The sequence below is a fragment of the Artibeus jamaicensis genome, unplaced genomic scaffold (assembly GCF_021234435.1).
Source record: "Artibeus jamaicensis isolate MK-2021 breed Jamaican fruit bat unplaced genomic scaffold, CSHL_Jam_final scaffold_474, whole genome shotgun sequence".
Lineage (NCBI taxonomy): Eukaryota > Metazoa > Chordata > Mammalia > Chiroptera > Phyllostomidae > Artibeus > Artibeus jamaicensis.
In genome coordinates, this window is record NW_026522046.1 from 39,818,439 (window position 1) to 39,830,315 (window position 11,877).

The window sequence follows — 11,877 nt, forward strand, 5'->3', positions numbered from 1 at the left end:
GATTGTCCTGAGCCCCCTATGTTTTCTCTAAATTCTACTTGAAAACCAGGCAGTTCATTACTTTAGTTTGCATCTCTATGCGCAATTGTTTTTACTAGACCCTCACTGTTGAATAAAGACTTAGCTGGGCATAAAATTCCAGACTGATAGTTGGAGCTGTTTCTCCAATGTTTCTTGATTCTATTAATCTTGATGAGAAGTCTGCTGTTAATCTCTTCCTCTGTAGCTCTGTCTTTATCTCTGAGGTTCAGTAGTTATATTCTGTGTCGGGGGGGGGGCGTGGACATTATTTTCTCTGCTTGAAATTTGGAGTCTGCTTTTCTCTCTGAGGCAAGGAAAGGACTGTGTTTCCTGAGACCTCACAGAAGGCTGGCACCAGAGCTAAAATGAGAACCCAGGCCTCCGACACCCCAGTAAGTGCTTTTCTGCAGTCCTGCCTTCTTCCTAAGCACGTGCGGCCTGCCGTCTGCTTCTGTGGCTATCTTCTGTAGTGTGGACGGGCAAGCAACCAGGGAGCTCACTTACATGATGGTGTACTTTCTTTAACTGGATGTACCTTCACTGAGGGCATGGATTCCATCTTTCTCTTTCTTAACACTGTTGACAATGCAATGTCATGGAGCATGTACACATGCTCGTTTGAGAGAGAACAGACTTTGGAGCTGAGCGGACTTGAGTTACAACCTAAAGAGCCACTGATAGTTGTGTGGTCTTAAAAAAAAAATTGCTGCCCTGGCTGGTGTAGCTCAGTGGATTGAGCTTGGGCCTGCGAACCAGAGGATTGCGATTCAACTCTCAATCAGGGCACATGCCTGGGTTGCAGGCCAGTTCCCAGCAGGGGATGCATGAGAGGCAACCATACACTGATATTTCTCTCCCTCTCTCCTTCCCTTCCCCTCTAAAGATAAATAAATAAAAAATTAAAATATTGCTATTCTCCTGGAAGCTTACTCTTCCCATTTTTAAATTGAAAATATCACCATCTTTCTTTTAAGACACAGAGAGATGTTTGGCAGGTGCTCAACACAAGCCTGCTGGACAGGGGATCGTAAAAAACTACCGGGACCTCGCACTATGTGGGAGCGGGGAGAGACTACAGGCAGGAGGAGAGATATTTGTTCTTCGCTTGTCCCCACAAACATTTGCAGACTTGAGGGCACCTCTAGGTAGAACATGTGTCAGGCTTCTGTTTGCAGTGCCAGGTGGATGGCGTTGCTGTTTCTGGCTACCCCATCTTTATTTTTCTGAGTGTGGAGGAGGTTTACGAAGGAAGAAAGCCAGATCCCCAGTCCCTGGCTCGCTCTGCAAGTTCATCTCGGAGCTTCCCAGTGATGTTCCCCAGAAGCCTCCAAGCAAGTTCTGGAGAAGGGGTGGTGGCGAGGTTCCAGTACTCGGTGCGCTGTTGTTGGAGGCTGGCTGGTTTCCTCCAGCACTGGGGTGAATGGCCATCTCCAAATGGATTTAGGTCGCTGCTATGAATAATGCTTGTTTGCTTTATAATTACTTAACAACAGGGTGATACCCAAGTGGATTTAAAAACATTTTGAATCTGTTTTCTTCAGGACATTGAGTTGAAGAGCTCTGAAAGCACAAATGAATTCACTTAAAATGTGACTTAACCCTTTGGATGTACGTGTTCCAGGTGCCCTGATGGTCTGGTGGTTTTTTGTCACGCGGGCGTGGTGATCTACCTGAGGTTGGTGCCAACACAGCTGAAGAAAGCGCATGGCTCAAGCAAAAGGAGAGACCAAATCCTTGTTAATGAAAGTTTTGGCAGGTCAGAGAGTCCTCCATCCAGCAGATTCCCCTGAAATGAAAGCTGTTCTCCAGGAGATGCCAGATCCTGGGTCATGCTTTGAGAATGTTCCCTGAGCTTCGTGATAACCTCCCCAGGGTCACATCTGGCCAGGAGGCCACACGCCAAACACTTCATATCTAGGGCCGAATTTGCAAATTTACAACAGGAGGGAAAAGTACAGCAGTGACGTGTGCCAGAAATACCTTATCTGAGGGAATCTAAGGACACAGAGTTTGATGATCATAAATCTTGCTTATTTAATGGTTTCGTGGTAGGTTCGTGCACGACCAGCTCCTCACATGCTCACCAATGGTGGGTGTTGTCAGCCTTCTGCATTTCCGTTTGCATCCATCCACGTGTGCAAACCCAGTGAATTCAACGTACACATGTATGGGACCAACACTCAGATCAAGACACAGGACATTCCCAGCATGACTCTTCCTGATAAATTTTCCCTTCCAGAGAGAACCACTATTTTGATTACTGGCTTAACAGATTGGTTTTGCCTCTTTCGCTCGAAAAATATCTGTGAGAATCATCATATTGTCATGTGTCTCTGTTGCTTTTTAGGGCTGTATACTAGTCTATTGATGAATTATACTCCAGTTTATTTCCTCATTACATGGTGGACGGACTTCCGAGTGGCTTCCAGCTGTTGGTTTGCTGTGAATGTGCTTTTGCCTTGTATGTGTTTTTTTTGTACTAACATTTCTAATTTTACCCAGGGTGGAATTGTTATAGCCCAGTGAGGTGTATACACAACTTTGGTAAAAAAAAAAAAAAAAAAAAAGGGCAGTTTTCCCAAGTAATGGAGCCTCTTGACAGTCCAGCAGTGGTTTCACATTCTCACCGACACTTGGTGCTACTGGTCCTTCTGGATTTCCGCCATCCTGGAGCTTGTTGAGTCATTTCCTTATTGACGGGTATTATCCTTGTCTGCAGTTGTAGTGAACTTGCAAATGCTGTGGCATCGCACTCTGTCAGCCACACCTTAGGGCCCTGTGGAAGTATTTCTGGGCACGGGTCACGGGGCACTTGGCACTGCAGCGTGAAGCTGCAGGGAGCACACCTGTCGTGCAAAACCCACGCAGCCTGTCCGCCGGCCAGCTGTCCAGCATTATGCTGCTTCGTCTTGTGGGACACAGTCGCCCTTGTGGAGACACGATGCCTTCCCATGCTGAGACCCCGATATGAAGATACCAAGGTCACTCCCCTGAGGACCCCGATCCCAACCACCAGGTGGGTCCTGGAATAAGCATTCTTTCCCCACCTGTGATTGGCTTAGAAATGCACATGTGGTGTCTCTTTGGCCAATGAAACACAAAGATGAGGGCCGGGATTCTGGAAAGAGGTTTCCTCTTGACAGGGAGAGAAAAGGAGTGAGGTCCCGGGCTGTTTTCATGAAGTGGTCCCCATAAGGGGCCTTGTAGGGGCGTCCCGTGAGATGGTCCAATGAGGGTTCTGTAAGGGGAGGGAGAGCCTGTGAGGGGGCATCGGGACCAGGGACGGATGGGTAGGAGTCCAGCCTTGGGCTCTGTGCAGCTACAGCACCATCAGCAAGAGCAGGAAGACCCTCCTCCTTGAGTCCTGTCTGCTGGGTGTCTGTGATGCTGTGTAAGGCACCTTCTGCCCAGGGTGGCAGCCAAGGACTTCCATCTCCTGTGGCACTAGCCTGGGAGACAGAGGTCACAGTGCAAGCATTCCCCCCCCCCCCCCGCCACCAATTGAAGTAATACTCTGGTGTAGCCAGAGCGAGCAGCTCTCATCTTCCTCCAAGTGGCGTCTGGACAAGTGTTTTGTTTGGTTTCCGAAGCTCCCAGAGCATGCCAGGAATGCCGGGCCTCTTCTCCAAGTCAGTGGCTGCTCGTTAGCATCACCTGGGCTCCTGTCCCGAGGTGGGGAGTCACTTAGGCTGGGCTGGGCCTGGCGTCGCAGAGCTGAAGAGCCCCCTCTCGCCCTGTCATTGTGCGAATGTGAAGCCAGCCGAGAACTTCTGCTCCGAATGAAGGCTTGATCAGGTGGGACTGAGGGCCACCTGGAAGAGGCGGCCGCCTGTAGAGTCCACGTGGCGACTCCAGCTCTCGACGTGACCTGCGCTGTGGGTCTGCCAGGTCACCTCTGCTTCTGCAGTTAGTGGGATGCAGCCTGACACATGGAGAGTCCATCACGTGTCTGGGACTTGTCGCTTAAATTGTGTGCTCCGTCTCCCGGAGCAGTTCGGACCGTGCTGCCCTCAGCACAGGTGTCCCACACGTGCTCTGCCACGGAGGGAAGTCTGAGCGGCACCAGGGCAGCTGCCCTGACAGCCTGCCCCACCACATTTGGGGACCATCTGGGAGAAGCAGAGATCAAACGCAAGCCTGTGAGGAAATCTCACGAAATCCAACTGGCAGAAGATGAATGGATATGCAGAACACAGGGCGAGAACCCTCGGAAAAGCCACATGAAGGCAAAAGTCGTGGTAAATCTAACCTAGGAGCAATGTCTTGCAAAAGGCAAGATGGCGGGCAGAGGAGGCCCGTGTGCATTGCGCACTTCTGGAGGGCAAGTTGCAGTCACAATTCCCTGGTCCCTTCATCTACAGCTGTGGGGTAGGCAATTCTATTGGTTTACAGATTTTATTTAAGCACTTCCCATTCTACTTACCATGCCCTGGGCGCTGTCTAGGTGCCTTTCAGAGGTCACGCTGACCCTTGGGACAGAGGTCTGCTGTGGGAGTGTTAGTGCTTCCACAGCAGAGATGAGCAGGTGGAGGCACCAACCACCACACTCCGAGTCCCAGTGGTCATGTCCTGACCCTGTGCTCAGGCCTACAATTAAAAAAAGAATTTAAATTTAATTATTTTTCAAGTACAGTTTTCTGCCTTTCACTCCCTTCCCAGCCCACCCCCCACGCTCCCCACCTCCCTCCCATTTCCACCCCCCTTAGCTGTTGTCCCTGCGTCCTTTGTACTAGTTCCTCTAAATCCCTCCCCTTTTTCCCCTGAAATTCCCTCCCCTCTCCCTTCTGGTCGCCGTCCCCCCTGTTCTCCATTTCAGTGTCTTTGTTTTTATTTTGCTTGCTTGTTTGTTTTGTTGTTTAGCTTCCTGTTAAAGGTGAGATTATCTGGTATTTGTCCCTCAAATTTAAAAGACTGATCAGACCGAATATGGTGAGGATATGAAGCACATGGAGCTCTCGGACACCGCTGGTGCAAGTGTAAAATGGCGCAAACACTCGGGAAACAGTTTGCCTGTTTCCTAAAAACTAAACCATATCTGTCACCATATGGCCCAGTCAGTCCGGTCCTGGGTGTTTACCTAAGACGAATGAAGACAGGCCCACGTAAGGGCTTGCATACCACTGTTCATAGTCGGTCCTGGCCATGCACCGACAGTAACACTGCAGTTTTGCAAACTTTGCAAACTTCGCAGGCAGCGCGAGCAATTTAGCAACATGTATCATTTTCCCCAACAGAAGCTCAGTCTCCAGCTTGAATGAGGCTGGTGGTGGGTCCCTATGGACTCCTCCTCCATTTGGAGACATTTCGGGTTGCTCTGAATATTCAGAGAACAATAAAAATGGAACCACTATAGAAGTGCACACTGAAATATGCGAGTATGTGTTTGTTAGGATTTCGCTTACATGCCCTATTTTTCTTACTTAATGAAGTAGCATTATAAATTTCTTCCAAATGGAAACAGTGTTGAAAACATTTTAATCATGTGGCCATTAGTGTATTTGCAAAAGTTGCTCATTAGAACTTCTAAACAAAAGCTAATTCCATCGCAGAGTATAATTGGTATTATTTTTATCCCTAAATACTTCAGTATGTATTTCCAAAAACCAAGAACATTCTCTTACATAACCACAATACAATGATCCCCGTTAGGAAATTTAACATTGATATGATGTATGCATCATCTAATCCAAAGACCGTACTCCAATTTTAGTGATTGTCCCAATAATGTCCCTAATCACCTCCCGCCCCAGTGCCCGGTCCAATCCTGGATCACCAGTTGTGTTCGGTCATCATGTCTTTAGTGAGTCTCCTTTAATCCGAAGCAGTTCCTTAGGGGCAACGTGATACAACTAGAAATCAAAGCAAAAAATGTAAGTGTCCTGTGTCTGTATATTTTAAAACTTTGTTTAAAAACTCTTGTGTCAAAGGAGAAATGCCAACAAATTTCAGAATTGCTAGGAAATGGTGATAATGAAACATGAGAATCTAGGGTGCATAGCTCCAGGCAGTTCTCAGAGACAAACTTAGAGCTTATATTTATATCAAGAAAAGTAAAAGAAAAGCAATAAATGAATTGATTGTCAACCCCAAAAATTTAAAGTAAGAATGATTGAGGAAACAGAAAGCCATTAATAAGGCCGAGTCAGAAAATAACTTGGAAAACAGAAAAAAAGAATCAACTAGTAAAAACCCAGTTCTTTGAAAACAACGAAGAAAATAGATAAACCAGTCTGTAACCTCATCCTGAAAAAAAACAGTAGAACAATAAATACACATAACAAAAACCCTAAAAGGAGGAGGAGATGACCATTAGAGAAAATTAAATAAATCTTAAGAGATTACTTATAACTCTAAACCAAAACACTTGAAAGCCCGCCTGGCTGAAAAGTTGATTTTCCATGATTTACCAAAAATGAGTAAATAAATATAGAATGACTAAGCAGACATAGTCACACAGAAAAATGAGAACTGCTCCTTCTCAAATCACCAGGCTTCAAAGGGCACTGAAAAGAAAAGTATCAGATGATCCCCACACGTGCAAAGAAGATCTATTTCCTCCTTCTCTTTGATGAATAAATAAAGAAATGTGCTTAATGGGGTGCACTGGGGCATTCCTGACAAAGTCAAGGCCATGGCCAGGACACGCACTGTCATCACCCCTAATGTTGAATATCCTATTAGAAACACCGTCACATGCAGTCACACACACACACACACACACACACACACACACACACACACACACACAGGAACTGGGGAGGAAGAGATAACAGACTCTCTTGCAGATCGAAGTATCGTCGTGGTAGAAATCAAGGTGATCAACTGAAAAACTACCACAAGAAGAGAATGCACCGAAGTATCAGGATATAAAATTTGCACAGAAAAATAAGTAGTCCTCAAGAAAACAATGACCAAACAGGTGTGAAAATAGATAAAATAGAAATTAGCAACAAATATGCAAAACTTACATGAAGAAAGCTATATTCTGAGACAGTAAAATAGGCAAACAAATGAAACTGTTCTTAAACAGGAAGACCCAGTATCATGAAGATGTCAAGTCTCCTTAATTTATAACTGAGAATATTTAAGGGCTCTTCCTCTCCTCCAGTTCCTAGGAGAATTGATTCGAAAGCTCATATGAAAAAGTAAAAAGGAAGAGTCAGGAAAATGCTGGAAAAGGTTAGCAATGGTTGGGGTCGGTGGGGATAGTGTTATCCCTGGCAGATGTTAAAAAAATACTGGAAAGTGTCCATAATTAAACGTGTGATTCTGGTGTATAAATAGACTGATCAGTTAAACAGACTAGAAGACCAAAAACAGACCCATATACATATATGAATTTTAAGTATGATAAAGTCAGCACCTCCAGTCGGGTGAAAAATGGAATTTTCAATACATAGTATTTGGGTGATTTGGACAGTCATTTGGAAAAATAAAATTGGGTCCATATGTCACACAATACATAAGAGAAACTTCAAATACAGCAGAGATCTAAGCATATAACATGAAGCCATGTAAGTACTAGAGGAAAATATGTGAATTGCTGTATAATTGGGAGTGGGGAAATGTTTTGTAAATATTGTTCAAAATTCAGTATCAGTAGAGGAAATAATCAATGAATTTAGCTATATTAAAATATAAAACATCCCTGACCAAAAAAACCAAAAAGGCAAAAGAGCGATCAGCTGAGAACAAACCCTCGCAGGTTGTCACTGAGGGCTGGTTTACTTATTGAGACAGGAGTTCCTGGAAACAGAGAATTAAAAACTCCGACCAGTGGAGCCACGGGCAAGGGCCATGAATATGCCTCTCCTAAAAAAAAAAAAATGGATGTCCACGGCCCTCAATGTATAAATAAGTGCTCAGCATGATTTGCAGTGACAAAAATGCAAATAAGTGCACAAAACCCTGGTTCTTAGCCACCAGGTGGACAAAGAGATGTGACAGCAGATTTTACTGGCACGGCTGTGCGGCTGTGTGGCTGTGCGGCTGTGCGGCTGTGCGGAGAGGCCAGCGTGCACTGTTGGCCACGGTGCAAAACGGCACAGCCCTATGGAGGGAGCTGGCGGGTCTAGCAAAGTCACAGATGTGTTTCCCTTGGTCTGTCCTGAGGATGCACACACGTGCAAGAGCAGGAAATGACACATGCGTGGGGGTTTTCTTCCCAGCCTGAGGATTGGAAGCCACCCAAATGTCTTACTCGGAGATGTTGCTTGAAACCGCGGCAGATCCACAAGATGGAAAGCCCAGTCGCTGCAAGGAATGAAGACACAGCTGGAGGAACCTCTGGCCGGTGTTGGAAATGGAAAGGCAGGGTGCGGGTCTGTGAGCACACTGCACTGCCTTTGGTGCAGAAACAACGTCGAGAAAAGGGAGCACTGAAAGAACGAGCCAGAAAGGAGGGAAAATGGGCGCCTGCAGGAAGCGGACCAGAGGGGGGTGGAGGGGCAGGCTGGGGAGGGCAGCCTCTCTGGGGCACTCTTTGACCTCTGACTTTTGAACCAGGTCACTATTTTACATATGTGAACAGTTAAATTACTAAGAAAAAATTCCCCAATATTGAAAACAAGCTGAGAAAAAGTAAACCCAACTGCCTGTGTTACTGATAGTTTTACCCCAGAAGGAAAAACTCTGTTCAGCTGCCTTCAGAACATGAAACAAGAGAAGAAGGACTGCAAAGAAGCCTCAAACCTCAGTGTTTAGGGGGGAATCACTTGTAAAAGGCAATTTTGGAAAATTGTGGAAATTTAAATTTGGCCAGGCTTCAGAGGATGTTTCAGAGCTATTTTTAGCTTGGTATACTGAATTTTGAACGCGATTCAGCAATGGTTTCACGCTCATGTAGAAAGGGGTCCTTATTTTTTTTAGAGATGCACACTGGAGCATTTATGTGGGAAATGCCAGGTCTCTAACTGACCAAGACGTTTCAACCATAAAGTCGTGAAAGCCAGTGTGGCCAATGGCGAACAGTGGTCACTGGGAAGTGGGTGCGGGTGGTCAGCGCACTGCTCTCTACTCTGCTGTATGTTTGAGACGGTTCAGGAGTGGAAATCAAAATGGTGATTGTAGAACGAACAAGAAGGATCTACTTTAGACGAGGGGATCGTGTTGGCAGCCGGGACAGTTAAGCTGATTCTTGAGAATGCAGGAGTGTGAGAGAGGGAGGGTTACGGTCCCAGCAGGAGCAAAGACTTGGGGGGGGGGGCAGTCACAGGCAGTTGACATAGTCTCCTAACCCCTCATTTTTCAGCATCTTTTCTTATCCTGAAAAAGGCATTTCCTCAATAAACGAGCAAATTACTCTGAGGCCTGTTCCCATAAGGAGCTCTTCTTCTCTGCCCTCCGTCTGGACTCAGCCTTCCACACAAACCAGATGCTCTCACTGGCAGCCAGCACTTCTCTGGAAACCGGGAGGGTGCCTCGGAGGTGGTGCAACTGCTCCTCTTGGCCCCAGGAGGACAGGGAGGGCCGACCCAGAGGAGCACCCACCAGCGTGGCTGCGGTATAGGGTCCCGAGCGGGCAGGGCAGAGCAGTGGGGTCTCAGAAACCAGTCACCGGTGGGTCAGCAGTGGACTGGAAACCTCCTCCTTTCTCAGTGGAGTGTGAACTGAGGGCACCCACAGCCGAAGGGCTGGGCTTGAGGAGAAGCACGTGTGTGTAGGTGACTGGCCCGGATGGTGGAGGCTTCCCTGAGGGAGTCGAGCCGCCTCGGAGCCGAGGCTGGGCTGCGGGCACTGAGCCTCCTCCAGGCCCCGCTGTGCGGCCGGGACTGGGCTGGGGGCGTGGCTCCCGTGTTCTTTGGACTGAGTGTTTTCTGAGGAGTCCAGGGTGTCTGCAGCCAAAGTGACATAATCCACGTTCAAGATGTGAGGAGCAAACTCAGCTCATAAACACGTCCGCTCACCCTGCACTGACCAAGCACAGTTTGGGACTTGCTGGTAGATTTTTAACAGGAAAAGAGTTTCGACAGGGAGCAACTCCCGGCTTTGGGGCGGGGGCCGGGTTGAAAGACGCACTGCACTTCGGTGAGAAAGTGTGGGGCCTATTGATGCCACGACAAATCACCACGGACTTGGCTGCCTGAAACAGCACATATTTATTTGTCTAAAGTCATTCAACTTAGTTCTGGAGGTCAGAAGTCCCAAACGGGTCCTCAGGACTGGTTCCTGTCACAGGGGCTCCAGGGCAGACTCAGTTTCCTGCCTTTTCTGGCTTCTAGAAGCCCCTGCATGTCTCAGCTCATGGCCTCTTTCTGCATCTTTTAAAGCCAGCAGTACCCCGTCTTCAGTCTCTCTGACACTGTCTCCTTCTCCCGTGACCACATCTCTTTTCTTTCTTTTTTTCCTTTCTTTCCTTACTTCCCTCCATCCCTCCTTCCGTCCTTCCTTTGGGGTGCTCATACAAAGAGCTGTGCAGACTTCATAGGTACGGTCCTAAGAATTTTGACAAATGCACATGATGTAACCCACACCCCACCCAGGTAGACAGCTCGTTCATTACCCAGAAAGTCCCCGTGTCCTCTCAGCCAGTCCCCACGGGCAGAGGCAGCTGCTGCCTGACTCTCACCACGGGTGTCCTCACACCTTCTGCAGTGGATCCTACATCATGTGCTCTGCTGGCTTCTCTCATGCACTGCGGCACCTGTGAAACTCACCTGCAACCTCTGCTCCCTTCTGTCGCAAGTCAAGTTCACGGCAAGGGTGAACCACAATTTTCTTGTCCGATCTCCCGTTGATGTGCAGTCAAGTTGCTTCTAGTTTTTGACTCTTATAAATAAGGTTGCTATGAACTTTCTTCTACAAGTCTTTGCTCGGACATGAGTTTATTTTTTCATTGCTTTTGTCCAATACTCAGAGGGGGTAGTGACATTGTACGGTAGGGGCATGTGTGGCTTGGGAACTGTTGAAGATTCTGAGGTGGTCACAGCATTTCACAAAGCCACCGGCAGCTTGTGAGGCTCACAGCCTCCTGAACCGAACATCGGTGGTGTTGGGAAAATCCCAGCCATTCTGGCCAGCTCCCAGCTCATGGTGTCTACCTCGCAGTTCCCCGAGGAGGTGTCAGTCTAAACTGGGGGGTGCATCTCAATCTCTTGGGGACCCCATCTCAGTAGCTAAAAGACACAGGAACCCTGAGTTTAAAATCCTGCCTTGAGGAGGACATCCCTTTCAAGAGCCAACAACATACTTGGTGTCACCGCTGTCTCTTTAGAAAGTGGCCGCCACACAAGCGTAGGGGGACTCTGGGTTGCAGACATCTCTGGTGGGGCTGGCCCCCCCAGGTCTTGGCTAGTGAACTGCACGGCCAACAGCCCTCTGACCTACGCCTCCCGTGTGCTTTCAAAATCGTAGATGGAAAAATGTTCCTTCCTGCACATCCTTAGCATAAAAATATACCATAAAGACCAAGCATTGGTTGTAGTTACAAACGCGAATGTGTTTGTTTTTTCCAAAAAAAGGCAAGAATGGGTGAAAAAAATGCCACTACAGTCTGTCTAAAAAACATGCGCCCACGCTATGTGTCTCGGGAGATAAAAAGTAAAAGGATCACAAAGAAATATTCAAAAAATGCCAACTAAAGGAGCGGGCGACGTGCAGCCTCCCAGGCAGCACGGACGGCAGAGCCACGGGCACCGGGGCCACATTCCCAGGCCGGGGAGAGAGCCGGCCCGGCCGAGGGGTCACGCCCTGCAGTGCACAAGCAGCCCCGATATGTGCCAGGCTAATGGAGAAGTTGGCATTAACCACAGTCCCGGGGGCTCTGACTCCCCCTCAGAAGGGGACGGATTTTGGGGGTGGGCGCCATGCACCCTGCGTGTCCCCGGTGCTAGTCCTGCACGTTCCCAGTCTTGGCGG